This window comes from Engystomops pustulosus, chromosome 7 (genome assembly GCF_040894005.1).
Source record: "Engystomops pustulosus chromosome 7, aEngPut4.maternal, whole genome shotgun sequence".
Lineage (NCBI taxonomy): Eukaryota > Metazoa > Chordata > Amphibia > Anura > Leptodactylidae > Engystomops > Engystomops pustulosus.
Window position 1 is genome coordinate 107,626,079 of NC_092417.1, and position 12,903 is coordinate 107,638,981.

Below are 12,903 nucleotides of genomic sequence, written 5' to 3' on the forward strand. Positions count from 1 at the left end.
TGTAAATAAAATTGCAGCTACAACTGGACAATTTGCCTTAGTGGCAATCATTAGAAGGACTCCTGTTGGCCCTCATATGACACAGAGACCCTTAAAAGAGCTTTATTGATCATTTTTTACTATTGCACCTTATTTACATCAATAAAGAATAACTGAAGAGAACACTTGGTCAATATATATAATATATTTAAAGTGTTTTTTTTAATTTCAGGATAACAAACAAATGCATTATTGATATCATGGACATGTTAAGTCTATAGTACAAAACTCTGCCTGTGTTTTACTGATGTAGCTGTAATACAGATCAAAATCTGTGTATGGACCAACAAGTACCATCATGACATCCTAAGGAAAATTCTATGATCTTGGACAAGAGTCAGGAAGTAAGAGTTCTCCTTAAGGAGACTTTGACAATTAAGGTCACCATGTAGGTGTGTGGAGACTTATTGCTATTGTTGCTCCACTGGGGCATTCTGGGAAATATGCAAATATGTTTTGCAGGATGGGACAAGGAAAACAATGGGGGTCATTTACTAAGGGCCCGATTCGCGTTTTCCCGACGTGTTACACGAATATTTCCGATTTCCCCTGAATTGCCCCGGGATTTTGGCACACGCGATCGGATTGTGGCGCATCGGTGCTGGCATGCACGCGACGGAAATCGGGGGGTGTGGCCAAACGAAAACCCAACGGATTCGGAAAAACCGCTGCATTTAAAACAAAAATGTGTCGCGGAGCTTGCACTTACCTTCAGCCCGGCTCGGTGTATTCCAGTGCATTCCAGGGAACTTCAGCCCAGCAGCGCCACCTGGTGGACGTCGGAGGAACTGCCTTAATAAATCCCGGCCGGACCCAAATCCAGCGCAGAGAACGCGCCGCTGGATCGCGAATGGACCCGGTAAGCAAATCTGCCCCAATGTCTGTTTATGCTACTTTGAAAGAAAGTGTAGGAAACTAGTTCAGCCAAACCAGTTCCCTACGCTGTACTGAAGAGACGCAACCACATTGAAACATTGTTGTTTATAGTTGGGAATCTGTTCCTTCTGAAATAGATACACTGGTTTGGCTTTTATCCCACATTATGTCATAAGGCTTCTATTTTTATTTTTTTTTTATTTTCATTTTTCTAAATTATAACAATGCACAAAATGCAACAGCATCCGCCTTGGGGCAGTATAAGGCACAATCATAAAATTAGGGTTAGCAGTACAAAGAAATCAATATTGCAAAAGTACATCGGTCAGTGATACAATAACCAACCCGTATACTGCCTCACAGGAGGAATCCCCAAGGGGAAGAACACTCATTCACTCTCCCATTCACACCTCATACACACAGAGCTATCCCTCCTCCTCTCCAGAAGCAGTCTGAGCGGTCACCCACACATCCCAGATCAAGGAAAAACGGTCTGGAGCACCTCTAGCAGCGTAAGTGAGTTTGTACATTGGGAGTTCCGCATTGATCAGCGATATCCATTTGGCCAACGTGGGGAGTCTAGGAGGCTTCCAATTTAGCAGGATAACCTTCCTACCATAAAACATTTGTAGTTGGAACAGAACCCTCTCAAATTTTGCTTGGAGGACATCTCCTACTAGGCCCAGGAGACACACACGAGAGGAGCAAACACCTGGGAGACCCAGACGCTCATTGATGTAAGAATGAATGCCCCTCCAATAATCCTGAATGGACGGGCATTCCCAAACCATGTGGAAGAAGGTACCCGTATCCACCCCACACCTAGAACACACAGCTGAGAGGAGTCTACGCATCTGACACAGCCGCAAAGGGGTCAAGTACACCCGGTGTAACCACTTAACTTGTATCAACTGGTCTTGGGCACTAATAACTGTTGAGCACCAGTTGTGTGTAATTTCTTTGAGATGATGGTCCTCTAAGTCAGGGATATCTCTTTGCCATACATGGAAGCTTTTCTCAGCGGGAGAGGGCTGGGAATCCATCAGTTGTTTATAGAAGGTGGAGGTAGGTTTCTCAAGGTCCTTAGTTCTAGCAATGGCCTCCATGGGACAATGTTCCAACTTTAAATCCCCCCTCCCAAACTGAATCCCCAGTGCATGCCTCAATTGCAAGTATCTGTAGAAGGCTGTTAAGAAGAGCTAAAGTAAATTCTTGGCTGAGGGATGCAAAAGTCCTAATGCACCCATTCTGGTACAACTGAGTCAAATATTTAATCCCTTTGCATGCCCAAAACTCAAAGTCTGGCAGAGATCTCAGTTCGGGGAGGAAGGGGTTACACCACAAGGGAGTAACTTGGAGACCAGGCCCTAGAGTCGTCCCCCGATAATCCACTACTCTGTTCCATACAGTCACAGTTGCTACCATGTTCGATGTATAGTAAGCCCCATGAACCTTTTCTCCCCTGTAAACAAAGTTGGTGAGGGCCTCATACAAGCCCACAAGTGCCGCCTCTAGGACTACAGCTGGGTTGTTGGACTCTGAGTTTATCCACCCCATTGCAATTCTCGGTGGGCTAGTCCCCGACAGAAATGGGGTCAGGAGCTTGTCAATGGCTAGGAAATGGGACTTGGGCAGCAGTGCCGGGGCAGCAAAATACAGGTAAAGGAGCTTGGGCAGAAGGACCATCTTGAAAATATTAACTCTACCCACTAGAGACAGTGGGAGATTTCCCCATGCCTTAAGCTTTGTGGTCACATATTGCATAGTAGGAGTCACATTTAGGAAACATCTTTGTGAATGACTATCCCCAAGTAAGTCAAATGGTCAACCACCATAAGATTGGAAGACCGAGAGATCAGATCAAGGTTAAAATCATCCACCATGAGGAGGGCAGATTTGTGCCAGTTGACCCTTAGCCCTGAAAAGCGCCCAAATTCATTCACCACTGCCAGCAATGCACCAAGCGAGGGACCCGGATCAGCTAGGTAGACCAGTAGATCATCTGCGTATAGAGATAACTTTTCAGTGATGCCAGCAATATTCCACCCCTCGATTGCTGTGCTACTATTAATCAGGGCAGACAGGGGCTCCAGCACCAAGGCAAAAAGCAAAGGGGAAAGTGGTCATCCCTGCCTAGTTCCCCTCCCCAGCCAAAAATAATCAGATAGGTATCCATTGACCCGCACTCTTGCTCTGGGCCTGTGGTAGAAAAGCAGAGCCACATGACAAACCCAATTGGAAATCCCAGTCTATCAAGCACCTCCCACATGAAGCTCCATTCAACAGAATCGAAAGCCTTCTCATTATCTAGGGAAGCTATTACCCTCCGTCCGCTATTGTCGTGGGATACCTGGAGATTGGTGAATAGTCTCCTTAAATTTATATCTGTATATTTCCCTGGCATAAAGCCAGACTGGTCTACAGAGACAATTGACAGTATGACCGCGCTCAAGCGTATTGCCAGTACTTTGGCCAGTATCTTTGCGTCTAGACTTAAATTAAAGATATCGGCCTGTATGAGCTGCATTGATCAGGGGGTTTGCCCGGTTTGTGTATGACCACTATGGTGACCTCATGGAAGGTATCAGGGAGCTCAGACACTTCCCAAGCATATTTAAAGGTCGCTAGTAACCTTGGGCTAATCTCCTTCACCTGTCTGCCGTACCACTCCGCTGGGCATAAGGCTTCTTGAATGTCATTCTTGATGTTAAAGGGAACCTACCACCACAAATCTACCTATAAAGGTAGATCGGGTGGTAGGTGGATCAATGGGACGTGAGGATAGCCCTTATAAGGGCCCCAGTGATTTATCTATCTTATTGGTTACGAGGCGGCGCCGTACCTCTTCCTGGGTTAAACCCTTTCCTCATCTCCTTCCACCAAGACCCCTATATTGTTCCCAAGGGGGCCCACACTCTCAGTTTTTAGTTTCTTATCATATAGATACTTGAAAAATAATTTGGGATTATGTTTGCTCTCCCTGGCAATTTTTCTCTCAGTCTCTATTTTTGCAGCCTTTATCTGCTTTTTACAGGATTTATTTTTCTCTTTATAATCCTGTAATGCCTCATCGCTACCTTCACATTTTAGCACCTTATCTTTCTCGCTTATTGCTTTCTTTACAAGACTAGTTAGCCACATTGGCTTTTTATTGTTCCTCTTATGCTTTTTCCCATAAGGTATGTGTTTCTCACAGGACTTTTTTAGAATATATGAGAAAAAGTTCCATTTGGGGGGGGGGGGCTTTTGTCTTTGAGAACATCGTCCCAGTCTATACCTTTAAGGTCTTCCCCCAGTCAATATCTGTGTAATTGAAGTCCCCCATGATAAGTACTTCACCATGCTTTGAATCCGTATTTCCTCTGCTGCCTCCATTATATTTGGAGCCTTATAACAAACCCCTAGTAATATTTTATTATTCTTTTTCCCTCCCCTTATCTCCACCCATAGGGACTCCACATTTGCATTTGCGTCATCGTTGTCATCTCGCAAGACAGGCTTGAGGCAAGAATTCACACATAAACAAACCCCTCCCCCTTTTTTAATTATACGATCCTTTCTAAAAAGACTATAACCATCTATAGTAACAGCCCAGTCATAGCCATCCTAGAAAATCTATTTGTGTGTATCACTTGCAAACTTCTACAGCCCTGTAGTATCTCTATTTCTGGGCCTAGACCTGCACATGTAACTTAAACATAAAAAAATGTTTAAAATGTGATCATATGCAGTTAACCCCTTCACGACTTGGCCTTTTTTAGTTTTTTCACTTCCATTTTTCACTCACCAACTTCAAAAATCTATAACTTTTTTATTTTTCCACATAAAGAGCTCTGTTATGGCTTATTTTCTGCGTAACAAATTGCACTTCATAGTGACGGTATTTAATATTCTATGGTGTGTACTGGGAAGCGGGAAAAAAATTCCAAATGCAGTGAAAATGATGAAAAACCACATTTGTGACGTTTTCTTGTGGGCTTGGTTTTTACAGCTTTCACTCTGCGTCCCAAATGACATGTCTACTTTATTCTTTGGGTCGGTACGATCACGTGGATACCAAATTTGTATAGGTTTTATAATGTTTTCATACATTTAAAAAAATTAAAACCTCCTGTACAAAATTTTTTTTTTTATTTTGCCATCTTCTGGGGCCAATAACTTTTTCATACTTTGGTGTACGGAGCTGTGGATAGTGTAATTTTTTGTGAATTTTGATGCCGTTTTCATTACTATAATTTTTGGGACTGTGCGACCTTTTGATCACTTTTTATTAATTTTTTTATATTTTTCAAAATAGCAAACAACTTTGGACACTATTTTCCGTTACGGGGTTAAACATAGTGAAAAAACATTATCATATTTTGATAGATCGGCGATACCGCGGCGATACCTAATGTGTTTATGATTTTTACTGTTTATTTATTTTTATATGAGTTCTAGGGAAAGGGGGGTTTTTTTATTATAATTTTTTTTTTTTTTTTTTTACTTTTACTATTTTTCAGACTCCCTAGGGTACTCTAACCCTAGGTAGTCTGATCGATCCTATCATATACTGCCATACTACAGTATGGCAGTATATGTGGATTTTACTCCCCATGCATTACAATGTGCAATTAGCACATTGTAATGCATGGGTTAAAACGAAGTAGCCTCGGGTGTTCGGAACACCCGAGGTTACCATGGCGACGGATCGCCGCTCCCCGTGACGTCATCGGGGAGCAGCGATCCATGACAAGATGGCGGCGCCCATGCGGCGCCATCTCTTTGAAGCCGCCGGCAGCATTGCCGGCGGCGATCGTGGAGAAAACACCCGCGATTGGTGCTAGCACCGATCGCGGGTGTTACCGGTAAGCCTTTGCTGCAATATGCAGCAAAGACTTACCGGCTATGGAGAGGGCTCGGCCCGCGTCGGGAAGGGGTTAATAGTTATTACTAGATCTGATCATAATCAGAGGCATCATGGGTACAAAAACCTTTCCTGTAAGCAGTCATTACAGTCAAAATGGATGACAAAAGATTATCTTTTTAAATCCTATTTAACCCTTTCATGACCCATGACGTAAAAGCACGTCACGGGTCGGCCACAGGTGAGTGGAGAGGGCTCACGGGCTAAGCCCTCTCCATAGCCGGTAAGTCTTTGCTGCATATTGCAGCAAAGACTTACCAGTAACGCCCGCAAACGGTAACCCGCACATTTCTGCAGGTGGCTTCACAGGCGCCACCATCTTTCCGAGGATCGTCGCTCCCCATGACCAGTGATCAAAAGATCGTACAGTCCTAAAATTAGTAGCATTGAAAACTTCATCAGAAGTCGCAAAAAATGACACCACCCACAGCTCTGTACACCAAAGTATGAAAAAGTTATTATCGCCAGAACACAGCAAAAAAAAAAAATTGTAAATTTGTTTTAAATGTATGAAAACATTATAACTAGAGATGAGCGAGCACTAAAATGCTCGGGTACTCGTTATTCGAGACGAACTTTTCCCGATGCTCGAGTGCTCGTCTCGAATAACGAACCCCATTGAAGTCAATGGGAGACTCGAGCATTTTTCAAGGGGACCAAGGCTCTGCACAGGGAAGCTTGGCCAAACACCTGGGAACCTCAGAAAAGGATGGAAACACCACGGAAATGGACAGGAAACAGCAGGGGCAGCATGCATGGATGCCTCTGAGGCTGCATAATCGCACCATTATGCCAAAATTATGGGCAACAGCATGGCCATGACAGAGTGACAGAATGAAGCTAGATAGCATCTAAAACATGCAATAATTGACCCTGACACTATAGGGGACGGCATGCAGAGGCAGCGGCAGCAGGCTAGAGAGTGGCATGGCGACATACCCTAAATGGACTCAGGCTTCAAACCAATGGGTGGCAGAGAGGAACCAAAGGAGGTGAGCAAGAAGCGCTCAAATAATATCGGTACATGATAAAAGTTTGCCAGTATATTTTGTGGATTACACAGCAGGGTGGCGACAAAGTTAACATGGAAGCCATGAAAACAACCCAAAATTCTGCCTGACACAGCTCGTTTGATAAGGGGACCATGTATGGAGGCAGTGAACTAGTAGTAGATTAAAGGTGCTGCAGTTAAAACTATGTTAGTTGGATCTTGGCATGGAGCTGGCGCTCCGCTGCCAGGCGAGCTTTCGCCAATCCAAGCCCCTGTCTCTAGGCTACTCCCCAAACAGCACTTCTAAGAACCTTTTGTATAAGATCAAGTGTAGTAGCGTTCTTATAAGTTTAGGATATGCCGGGTGAGGGGAATGTAAACAGATGCGCAAGAAGCGCTGAAATAATATCGGTAAATGATAAAAGTTTGCAAGTATATTTTGTGGATTACACAGCAGGGTGGCGACAAAGTTAACAAGTTTGATGTGGAATGCCCTGTAATAGCTCTTGGGCGGTGTGCCTTTTATCGCCTAGGCTCAGCAGTTTGAGCACCGCCTGCTGTCGCTTAGCGACGGCACTGCTGCTGTGCCTAGAGCTACCGACTGATGGCGCCATGCCCACGGATGGTAATTCGGAGGAGGAGGAGGGTTGGGAGGAGGTATAGTAGGCCTTTGAGACCTGGACCGAGGTAGGCCCCGCAATTCTCTGCGTCGGCAGTATATGACCAGCCCCAGGGTCAGACTCGGTCCCAGCCTGCACCAAGTTAAGTGTAGTAGCGTTCTTATAAGTTTGGGATATGGCGGGTGAGGGGAATGTAAACAGATGCGCAAGAAGCGGCTGATGCGCATGTAGCTGGCGCTCCGCTGCCAGGCGAGCTTTCGCCAATCCAAGCCCCTGTCTCTAGGCTACTCCCCAAACAGCACTTCAAAGAAACCTTTTGTATAAGATCAAGTGTAGTAGCGTTCTTATAAGTTTAGGATATGCCGGGTGAGGGGAATGTAAACAGATGCGCAAGAAGCGCTGAAATAATATTGGTAAATGATAAAAGTTTGCCAGTATATTTTGTGGATAACACAGCAGGGTGGCGACAAAGTTAACAACTTTGATGTGGAATCCATGAAAACAACCCAAATTTCTGCCTGACACACCTCGTTTGATAAAGGGACGATGTATGGAGGCAGCTATATGGACGACTTTTGGAGGTAGCAATGGAGATAACGTGTGGAGGCTGCTATGGAGACAATTTAATTTGGATAGTGCCTGTATGTGGCAGTCCCAAAAATTTTTCAAACCAGAGGAGCAGGTAGGTGGCCCTCCAGTAAAATGGAATAGATTGAGTGCCTGTATGTGGCAGTCCAAAAAAATTTTCAAACCAGAGGAGCAGGTAGGTGGCCCTCCAGAAAAATTGAATAGATTGAGTGCCTGTATGTGGCACTCCCAAAAATTGTTTAAAACAGAGGACCGGGTAGGTGGCCCTCCAGAAAAATTGAATAGATTGAGTGCCTGTATGTGGCACTCCCAAAAATTGTTTAAAACAGAGGACCGGGTAGGTGGCCCTCCAGAAAAATTAAATGCATAAAGTACTATAGCTAGAGCCAGTGGGCCCTGTCAAAAAATAGCCAGTTTCCTCTGCTTTACTGTACAAAGAGGAGGAGAAGGAGGAAAATGAGGAGGAGGAGGAGTGGATAAATTATTCAGGTTGAGCTTCCTTCACCTGGTGGAGATTGGAAATTATGAGAAATCCAGGCTTTATTCATCTTAATAAGCGTCAGCCTGTCAGCGCTGTCAGTCGACAGGCGTGTACGCTTATCGGTGATGATGCCACCAGCTGCACTGAAAACCCGCTCGGACAAGACGCTAGCGGCAGGGCAGGCAAGAACCTCCAAGGCGTACAGCGCCAGTTCGTGCCACATGTCCAGCTTTGAAACCCAGTAGTTGTAGGGAGCTGTGTGATCATTTAGGACGATGGTATGGTCAGCTACGTACTCCCTCACCATCTTTCTGTAAAGATCAGCCCTACTCTGCCGAGACTGGGGACAGGTGACAGTGTCTTGCTGGGGTGACATAAAGCTGGCAAAAGCCTTGTAAAGCGTACCCTTGCCAGTGCTGGACAAGCTGCCTGCTCGCCTACTCTCCCTCGCTACTTGTCCCGCAGAACTACGCACTCTGCCGCTAGCGCTGTCAGAAGGGAAATACTGTTTCAGCTTGTGCACCAGGGCCTGCTGGTATTCATGCATTCTCACACTCCTTTCCTCTGCAGGGATGAGAGTGGAAAGATTTTGCTTGTACCGTGGGTCCAGGAGAGTGAACACCCAGTAATCGGTGCTGGAATAAATTCTTTGAACGCGAGGGTCACGGGATAGGCAGCCTAGCATGAAATCTGCCATATGCGCCAGAGTACCAACGCGTAAGAATTCACTCCCCTCACTGGCCTGACTGTCCATTTCCTCCTCCTCCAACTCCTCCAACTCCTCTTCTTCTGCCCATACACGCTGAACAGTGAAGGACTCAACAATGGTCCCCTCTTGTGTCTCGCCAACATTCTCCTCCTCTTCCTCCTCATCCTCCTCCACCTCCACCTCCTCCGATATGCGCTGAGAAACAGACCTGAGGGTGCTTTGGCTATCAACAAGGGAATCTTCTTCCCCCGTCTCTTGTGACGAGCGCAAAGCTTCTGACTTCATGCTGATCAGAGAGTTTTTCAACAGGCCAAGCAGCGGGATGGTGAGGCTGATGATGGCGGCATCGCCACTGACCATCTGTGTTGACTCCTCAAAGTTACTCAGCACCTGACAGATATCAGACATCCACGTCCACTCCTCATTGTAGACTTGAGGAAGCTGACTGACCTGACTACCAGTTCTGGTGGAAGTTGACATCTGGCAGTCTACAATCGCTCGGCGCTGCTGGTAAACTCTGGATAACATGGTCAGTGTTGAATTCCACCTCGTGGGCACGTCGCACAACAGTCGGTGAGCGGGCAGTTGGAGGCGGCGCTGCGCTGCCCTGAGAGTGGCAGCATCTGTGCTGGACTTCCTGAAATGCGCACAGATGCGGCGCACCTTCGTGAGCAAATCAGACAGATTGGGGTATGTCTTGAGGAAACGCTGAACTATCAGATTTAACACATGGGCCAGGCATGGCACATGTGTCAGTCTGCCGAGTTGCAGAGCCGCCACCAGGTTACGGCCGTTGTCACACACAACCATGCCTGGCTTCAGGTTCAGCGGTGCCAGCCACAGATCAGTCTGCGCCGTGATGCCCTGTAATAGCTCTTGGGCGGTGTGCCTTTTATCGCCTAGGCTCAGCAGTTTGAGCACCGCCTGCTGTCGCTTAGCGACGGCACTGCTGCTGTGCCTAGAGCTACCGACTGATGGCGCCGTGCCCACGGATGGTAGTTCGGAGGAGGAGGTGGAGGAGGGGTGGGAGGAGGAGGAGGCATAGTAGGCCTGAAACACCTGGACCGAGGTAGGCCCCGCAATCCTCGGCGTCGGCAGTATATGACCAGCCGCAGGGTCAGACTCGCTCCCAGCCTCCACCAAGTTAACCCAATGTGCCGTCAGCGATATATAGTGGCCCTGCCCGGCAGCACTCGTCCACGTGTCCGTGGTCAGGTGGACCTTGTCAGAAACGGCGTTGGTCAGGGCACGGATGATGTTGTCTGACACGTGCTGGTGCAGGTCTGGGACGGCACATCGGGAAAAGTAGTGGCGGCTGGGGACCGAATACCGAGGGGCGGCCGCCGCCATGAGGTTGCGAAAGGCCTCGGTCTCTACTAGCCTATAGGGCAGCATCTCCAGGCTAAGCAATCTGGAGATGTGGACATTAAGGGCTTGGGCGTGTGGGTGGGTTGCACTATATTTGCGTTTCCGCTCCAGCGTCTGGGGTATGGAGAGCTGAACGCTGGTGGATGCTGTGGAGGATCGTGGAGGCGACGATGGGGTTTTTGTGGCAGGGTCCTGGGCAGGGGGCTGACTATCAGCTGACACAGGGGAAGGAGCAGTGGTGTGCACGGCCGGAGGTGAACGGGCTTGTTGCCACTGAGTGGGGTGTTTAGCATTCATATGCCTGCGCATACTGGTGGTAGTTAAGCTAGTAGTGGTGGAACCCCTGCTGAGCCTGGTTTGGCAAATGTTGTACACCACAGTCCGTCGGTCATCCGGTGTTTCCTTAAAGAACCTCCAGACTTCTGAAGATCTAGCCCTCGCCGCAAGAGCCCTCGCCACGGGAGCTTCATTAGTTGACACATTTGGCGCTGATGCACCAGCTCTGGCCCTGCCTCTCCGTCTGGCCCCACCACTGCCTCTTCCAACCTGTTCTGGTCGAGGACTCTCCTCCGTCTCAGAAGCACTGTGTTCACCCGGCCTCTCAACCCAGCTTGGGTCTGTCACCTCATCATCCTCCGATCCCTCAGTCTGCTCCCCCCTCGGACTTCCTGCCCTGACAACAACTTCCCCACTGTCTGACAACCGTGTCTCCTCATCGTCGGACACCTCTTTACACACTTCCACTACGTCAAGAAGGTCATCATCACCCACAGACTGTGACTGGTGGAAAACCTGGGCATCGGAAAATTGCTCAGCAGCAACCGGACAAGTGGTTTGTGACTGTGGGAAGGGTCCAGAAAACAGTTCCTCAGAGTATGCCGGTTCAAATGCCAAATTTTCCTGGGAGGGGGCAGACTGGGGGGGAGGAGGCTGAGGTGCAGGAGCTGGAGGAGTGGCGATTTCGGTGACATGGGTGGACTGCGTGGAAGACTGACTGGTGGACAAATTGCTCGAAGCATTGTCAGCAATCCACGACATCACCTGTTCGCACTGTTCTGGCCTCAACAGTGCTCTACCACGAGTCCCAGTAACTTCAGACATGAACCTAGGGAGTGTAGCTCTGCGGCGTTCCCCTGCTCCCTCATAAGCAGGTGGTGTCTCACCCCGGCCAGGACCACGGCCTCTGACCCCTGCAGTAGTTGGACGCCCACGTCCCCGCCCTCGTCCTCCACCCGTAGCCCTCGGGTTAAACATTTTTAAAATGAGAGTTATAACTTTAATTTTTTTTTAACTTTTTTTTGTGTTTTTTGTTTTTTTTTGTGTTTTTGAGTTTTTAAAACCAAACGATGCTATCCTATTGCTATGGCTATTTTCTAGCCAAGTATGAAAGCACACTACTATGCCAGATGAGATGACGCAGAGTTATGAAACAAAATAAACGTAAAATAAAAAAGGAAAAATGGCAGACTGTGCCTAATTGAAATCCAACCCCTACTAAATTTTCCCACTTCGGTCTTTGCAATGGATATGTGCGTCACTAAGCGCAAAACACACCGGTCGCAAGTCTCACTACAAATTGCTCACAATTGGCTAGTAGATGCACTGCAGCAAGTACAGCCACCAGCAGATCAACCAGAAATCAAATATATATAACGCTACTGTAGGCGTAAGTAAGCCGTTTAGATTCTCCTATGGCTATTTTCTAGCCAAGTATGAAAGCACACTACTATGCCAGATGAGATGACGCAGAGTTATGAAACAAAATAAACGTAAAATAAAAAAGGAAAAATGGCAGACTGTGCCTAATTGAAATCCAACCCCTACTAAATTTTCCCACTTCGGTCTTTGCAATGGATATGTGCGTCTTTAAGCGCAAAACACACCGGTCGCAAGTCTCACTACAAATTGCTCACAATTGGCTAGTAGATGCACTGCAGCAAGTACAGCCACCAGCAGATCAACCAGAAATCAAATATATATAACGCTACTGTAGGCGTAAGTAAGCCGTTTAGATTCTCCTATGGCTATTTTCTAGCCAAGTATGAAAGCACACTACTATGCCAGATGAGATGACGCAGAGTTATGAAACAAAATAAACGTAAAATAAAAAAGGAAAAATGGCAGACTGTGCCTAATTGAAATCCAACCCCTACTAAATTTTCCCACTTCGGTCTTTGCAATGGATATGTGCGTCACTAAGCACAAAACACAGCGGTCGCAAGTCTCACTACAAATTGCTCACAATTTGCTAGTAGATGCACTGCAGCAAGTACAGCCACCAGCAGATCAACCAGAAATCAAATATATATAACGCTACTGTAGGCG